Source organism: Nematolebias whitei, chromosome 5 (genome assembly GCF_014905685.2).
Source record: "Nematolebias whitei isolate Nwh7 chromosome 5, NemWhi1, whole genome shotgun sequence".
Taxonomy (NCBI): domain Eukaryota; kingdom Metazoa; phylum Chordata; class Actinopteri; order Cyprinodontiformes; family Rivulidae; genus Nematolebias; species Nematolebias whitei.
The window spans coordinates 30,984,109-30,991,516 of NC_056502.1; positions in this window are offsets into that span (position 1 = coordinate 30,984,109).

Here is a 7,408-nt window from a genome sequence, read left to right on the forward strand (position 1 = left end):
CCAAGACACCTACGACTACTCTGAAGGAGTATCAAACTTCAGCAGATGAGATGGAGAGACTGAGCATACAACTGTTGCCCTGGTTCTTCACTAGTGTACTCTTTGTTGGAGAGTAAAAAATTGATAGAGAAAAATTATAAAATTTCAATTAGAATTTGCCTAACAACATGTGGAAGACTACAACAGCAGCCAGTCTTAATCGAGATTTGATTAGGGTTTTTTTGTTTTTTCAACAGTGGCTTTGACGCTCTCCTCATTCTTACACTGGTGACAAAATCTGAGCTACAGTTGTTTCAGTACGTCAAGGAATTATTCATGTTAATAATTATAATATAATTAGATATAATTAATAATTTCATTAATCCTTTTTAAACTTATTTTAGGGTCAGTGCAAGAGGCAACATAGGAAACTTGTACCTGTACTTTTATCCTGCTTTATTTGATAAGTTTGTTTAATTGCAGTATGCACTGCAACCCTTTTATTTGGTAAAATATTTTTATCTTTATTTTATTTTTCCTTTGGCTGCTCCCTTCTTCGGGGGTCGCTACAGCAAATTAATTTGCACGAAGACTTAGTAATTGTTTTTACGCCGGATGCCCTTCCTCCTCCTTGAATCGCCACCTTATTGTGGTGGAGGAGTTTGTGCGCCTGAATGATCCTAGGAGCTATGCTGTCAGGAGCAATTATAACTGCACCTGGTAGGGACTCCTGAGGCAATTTGGTCCTAGGTGACAGGCCAGACAAAGAGCGATTTAGAAGACTTTTGATAGACAAAACAAATCAAGGAACTCCGTGTCCCTTGCCAGGACATGGGTTACTGGGGCCCCAATCTGAAGCCAAGCCTGGGGGAGAGGCTCGTCAGTGAGCACCTGGTGACAGGGTCTCTACCCACGGGGCCCAGTTGGGCACAGTCCCAAGGAGCAGCATGCATTTGTCTTCCTGTGGACACAACACCTGCAGGAGGGGCCATAAAAGTTGGGTGCACAATGGCATGGGCAGTGGCTAAAGGCAGTGGCTGAAGGCGAGGACCTTGGCGCTCTGACACTGGCTTACCAAAGTTGGCTCTTGGGACATGGAACGTAACCTCTATGGTGGGGAAGGAGCCTGACATTGTGCGCGTGGTTGAGAGGTTCTGACTAGATATACAAACCGGATTCCAAAAAAGTTGGGACACTAAACAAATTGTGAATAAAAACTGAATGCAATGATGTGGAGGTGCCAACATCTAATATTTTATTCAGAATAGAACACAAATCACAGATCAAAAGTTTAAACTGAGAGAATGTATCATTTTAAGGGAAAAATCTGTTGTTTCCAAATTTCATGGCGTCAACAAATCCCAAAAAAGTTGGGACAAGTCCATTTTTACCACTGTGTGGCATCCCCCCATCTTCTTACAACACTCAACAGACGTTTGGGGACAGAGGAGACCAGTTTCTCAAGTTTAGAAATAGGAATGCTCTCCCATTCATGTCTAATACAGGCCTCTAACTGTTTAATCGTCTTGAGCCTTCTTTGTCGCACCTTCCTCTTTATGATGCGCCAAATGTTCTCTATAGGTGAAAGATCTGTACTGCAGGCTGGACATTTCAGTACCCAGATCCTTCTCCTACATAGCCATGTGAATAAAGAATTTAATAAAATGTTGTTTTTCTGACTATTTAACTTGTGACATGAAGTGTTTTTGGTAAGGGCAAAATTAGTCAGAAAACCAAAGGGTGGAATGAGTTGAGAGTTTAATAAAATGTTGTTTTTCTGACTATTTAACCTGTGATATAAAGAGTTTTTGGTGCATGTTGTTGTGAGTCACCCGAGAGGCCTGAGGAGGAGGCTTGGCCCGCCCCCTCCCACACGCTATATCGAGGTTTCTTACCCTAGCTTCTCACGCTCTCGTGCTATCTCAAGGTTTTTAAGCTTCTCACGCTCTCACACTATCTCGAGGTTTTTCACAGACTTTAAGTCCAGGTGGGCATGTTTTGTTTACTGGGAGATGTTCCCACGTGATGCAGAGAGTATTAAAGTGTAACACTCAGAATAAGAGTTGGAGTCTGCTGGTGATCTTGATCCGATGCCCAGCCAATTGATGTTACCTTTCCACTTGGACTGAGGGCTCCCCAGTCGGTGTCACGGTGAGGGGCTTTACATCAATGTTTGATTTGTACTGAATGTACTTGTGCTTTGCTTCGCTGTATCTGTGGCGGTTTAATAAATGACACATTATTCTAGCAGAAACAGCCTGTGAGTGTTTATTCATTGCTCCGATCATTGCCTCGAACCTGTACTTTGTTTAAGATAATTTCATAAAACACCATGATGTTGTGATTGCTGCAGAATGTGGTCTGGCATTATTGTGTTGAAAAATACTGGGTCTTCCCTGAAAGAGATGCCGTCTAGATGGGAGCATATGTTGTTCTAGAACCTGAACAAAGTTCTTTGCATTAATGGTGCCTTTCCAGACATGCAAGCTGCCCATGCCACAAGCGCTCATGCAACCCCATACCATCAGTGATGCAGGCTTCTGAACAGAGCATTGATAACAACTTGGGCTATCCTTGTCCTCTCTGGTCCGGATGACATGGCGTCCCAGTGTTCCATAAAGAACTTCAAACCGTGACTCCTCTGACCACAGAACAGTCTTCCATTTTGCCACACTCCATTTTAAATGACCCCTGGCCCAGTGCAAACGTCTGAGCTTGTGGAGCTTGCTTAGAAATGGCTTCCTCTTTGCACTGTAGAGTTTCAGCTGGCAACAGCGGATGGCACGGTGGATTGTGTTCACTGACAATGCTTTCTGGAAGTATTCCTGAGCCCATTCTGTTATTTCCTTGACAGTGGCATTCCTGTTTGAGGTGCAGTGACGTTTAAGGGCCCGGAGATCACAAGCATCCAGTAGAGTTTTACGGCCTTGACCCTTATGCACAGCGATTGTTCCAGATTCTCTGAATCTTTTGATGATGTTATGCACGGTTGATGATGATAACTTAAAAGTATTTGCTATTTTACGCTGGGTAACACCATTCTGGTATTACTGCACTATCTTTCGGCGCAACAATGGTGGAATTGGTGATCCTCTTACCATCTTGGCTTCTGAGAGACACTGACACCCAATCATGTTGTCAATTGACCTAATTAGTGTTAATTGGTCTTCCAGCTGTTTGTTATATGCCCAATTTCCTTTTTCCAGCCACTTATTGCTACTTGTCCCAATTTTTTGGGGATTTGTTGACACTGTGAAATTTTGAATCAACATATTTTTTTCTTTAAAATGTTACATTTACTCAGATTAAACTTTTGACCTGTCATCTATGTTATATTACAAATAAAATATTGACATTTGCCATCTCCACATCATTGCATTCAGTTTTTATTCACAATTTGTTTAGTGTCCCAACTTTTTTGGAATCCGGTTTGTAGTTGGGCTCACTTTGACGCACATTATGGGCTCTGGAACCAATCTCGTTGAGAAGGGCTAGATCTTATTTTACTCTGGAATTGCCCATGGTGAGCGGCATCAAGCTTGTGTGGGGATACTTGTAGCCCCCCAACTTGGTGCCTGTGTGTAGGAATTTTCCCTGGTAGATAAGAGGGTGCCTTTCCTGGAACCTTGAGTGGGGGATGGGCTCTGACTGTTGTTTGTGCCTACATGCTGAAAGGCAGTTCAGAATATCTGGGCTTCTTGGAGTCCTTGGCAGGGGTACTGGAAGGTGCGCCAGCTGGGGACTCTTTTATTCTGCTGGGGGACTTCAATGGCCACGTGAGTAATGACAATGTGACCTTGAGGGGCGTGATTTGGAAGAACAGACTCCCTGATCTGAACCCAAGCAGTGTTCTCTTGTTGGACTTCTGTGCTAGTCATAGTTTGTCCATCACAAACACCTTGTTTGACCATAAAGATGTCCATAAGTGCACTTGGCACCAGGATGTCCTAGGTCATAGATCGATGATGGATTTCATTGTGTCATCTGATTTGCGGTCGTTTGTGTTGGACACTCGGGTGAATAGAGGACATGAGCTGTCAACTGATCACCACCTGGTAGTGAGTTGGATCATTTATTTATTTATTTTTTCATTTACCCTTTTTTTATCCAGGTAGTCTCATTGAGCCATGAGAACTCATTTTCAAGAGAGACCTGTTTAGGGAACAGATGGTGGGGGTTAAGGGCCTTGCTCAGGGGCCCAGAGTGGGGCGAATGAGGGTGGAGGCAGGTGTGGGTGTTCATTTTTTCCACCCACATTTTGATGTTGACGGTACCGGGAGGTGAACCTGCGATTTTCCGATCACAGGCCCATTTTCTAACCTCTGCGCCCATTTGGATCAGATGGTGGGAGAAGATGCCGGACAGACACGGTAGACCCAAACATGTAGTGAGGGTTTGCTAAGAATATCTGGCAGAAGTACGCGTCAGAGAGATCTTCAACTCACACCTCCGAGAGAGCTTTAACCATATTCCAGCTGAGGTGGAGGACATTGAATCTGAGTGGGCCATGTTCCATGCCTCAGTTGTGGAGGTAGCTGTCTAGAGATGTGGCCGCAAGGTTGTCTGTGCTTCTTGCAGTGGCCACCCACAAACTCGGTGGTGAACACACTGGGTAAGGGAGGCTGTCAAGCTGAAGGAGGAGTCCTATTAGGCCTTGATGGCCGGTGGGACTCTGGAGGCAGCTAAGGAGTACCAGAGGACCAAACAGTCCACAGCCTTGGCAGTTGCTGAGGCAAAAGCTTGGATGTAAGAGGAGTTCGGTGGTGCCTTGGATAGAGACTCTCATTTTGGCTCCAAGGAAATTGTGGCAAACCATCAGGCGGCTGAGGAGGGGAAAGTAGCACTTTATTAACACTGTGTTCAATGAAGGTGGGTTGCTGTTGACCTCAACCAGTGAAGATGTTGGGAGGTGTAAGGAATACTTTTCAGACCTTCTCAATCAAACCAGCACATCCTCCATGGAGAAAACTGAGTTAGGGGACTTTGGGGTTGGTCTGTCCATAACAGTGGCTGAGGTCAACAAGGTAGATAAAAAGTTCAGCGGTGGCAGGGCTCGGGGAGTGGATGAGATTCACTCTGATTTTCTTAAGGCTTTGGACACTGTGTTGTTGTCTTAGTTGACAAATCTTTGCAATGTTGCATGGACATCGGGGGCATTGCCACTAGATTGGCAGACTGAGGTGGTTGTTCCCCTATTCAAAAAATGGGACAGAAGGGTGTGCTCCATTTATAGGGACATCACTCTCCTTAGCCTCCCTGGTAAGGTCTATTCAGGGGTTCTGGAAATGTGAGTCAGACCTCAGATCCAGGAGGAACAATGTGTGTTTTGTCATGGCCATGAAACACTGGATCAGCTCTTTACCCTCACTAGGGTCCTCAAGGGGCCATGGGAGTTTGCCCATCCAGTCTACATGTGTTTTGTGGACTTGGAAAAGGAATTCTACCATGTTCCTTTGGGTAAACTGTGGGGGGTGCTCCATGAGTATGGGATTGGGGGCCCGTTGTTAAGGGCTGTTCAATCTTTATGCAAGCAGTGAAAGAGTTTGTTTCTCATTGCCGGTAGTAAGTCAGACCCCTTCACTGTGGAAGTTTGACTCCGCCAGCGCTGCCCATTGTCACCAATTCTGTTCATAACTTTTATGGACAGAATTTCTCAGTGCATCAAGGAGGCTGAGGGATTCCGGTTCGGTGGTCTCTGGATTCCATATCTGCTCTTTGAAGATGATGTGGTCCTTTTGGCGTCAGCATGCCATGATCTTCAGTTCTCATTGGAACAGTTTGCAGCCGAGTATGAAGCGGCTGAAATGAGAATTAGCACCTCCAATCTCCATGGTCCTCAATTGGAAAAGGATGTATTGCTCTCTTGAGGTCGAGGGTGATGTTCTGCCTCAAGTGGAGGAGTTCAAGTATTGCAGGGTTTTTTTCATGAGTGAGGGAAGAATGGAATGTGAAATTGACAGATGGATTGGTGCAGTTTCTGTAGTAATGCGGACTCAGTGCAGGTCTGTTGTGGTGAAGAAGGAGCTGAGCTGTAAGGCAAAGCTCTATGTTTACCGGTCGGTTCCTACCCTCACTTATGGTCACGAGCTCTGGGTAGTGACCGAAAGAATGAGATTGCGTATACAGGCAGTTGAAATGAGTTTCCTCTGCAGGGTAGCTAGACTCTCTCCCTTAATGATAGGGTGAGAAGTTCAGTTATCTGGGAGAGACTCAGAGTAGAACTGCTGCTCCTCCACATCGAGAAAAGCCAGTTGAGGTGGTTCAGGCATCTGCAAAGGATGCTCCCTGGGCGCCTCCTTAGGGAGGTGCTTTGGGCATGTCAGACAGGGAGGAGACCCCTGGTAAGACCCAGGACACACTGGAGAAACTAAATCTCTTGGTTGGTCTGGGAACACCTTGGAATCCTCCCAGAAGAGCTGGAAGAGGTGGCTGTGGAAAGAGATGTCTGGGCTTCTCTGCTCAAGTTGCCCTCATGACCAGACTTCTAAATAAACAGAAGATAATGGATGGATGTATCGACTGATGGATGGATGCCCTTCCTGATGCAACCACAGACCACCGAGCCATCACAGCCTTCTGTGGAGCAGCGAGCTGCTATATAGAACATCCAGGAGAGCAGATGCTGAGGGTTAAGGGCCTTGAGGATTGAGAAAAGTGTGGGTAAAAAGAGGTATGGCAGGCACTGAATTACTGCCTGAGTCTAGCAGGTGGGAGGTATAAAGTATATAATAGAGTGAAGAGAGCACATTTCATCAGGGGCACTCTGGAAGGAAAACGTGCAAACAAATATGAAGATGTTTTGGAAAAAAAAAACATGATACAAAGTCAAATCATACACACACACAGAGGAATGCAAATGTTACCTAAGCTGTAGAGACACCTACACACTAACAAGCTCCTGCTTGCACCCGCTGAAGCTTACACAAACACGTTTTATTTATTTGGATTTATGAAACCTCGAAAAGTTCAACAAAAGCCATGCAAGATTGGAATATAAAAAGTACCAAACTTTTCATCATGCAGCACCAAAACACACAGTAAACAGATAAAACCAACTTCCCACCACCTTCACATACACACACAATAGATTGTACGTAAGGTGTTACATCAAAAAGTGAGTTCCACGAGTTTCACCACAGCGTTAGAGTCCCAAACGTCAGAGAAAAGAGGGAAAGAGAGGGGGAACAAACCTATAAGTTTTATGCAAACTGGATTTCACTGCATCACAGCATTCAAACAAGTCAGCTTAGAGCATAGAGTAATATAAAACAACTAGAGTACACACTGGTAATGTAAACTTGTGATTATCTGTGTAGCAATGGCAGCCATTACATTCTTCAATCTTCTTCATTCGGCTTTTTCCTCTTCAGGGGTTGCCACAGCGAGTCATCCTCCTCCATCTCACTCTGTCCTCTGCATCTTCTGTCCT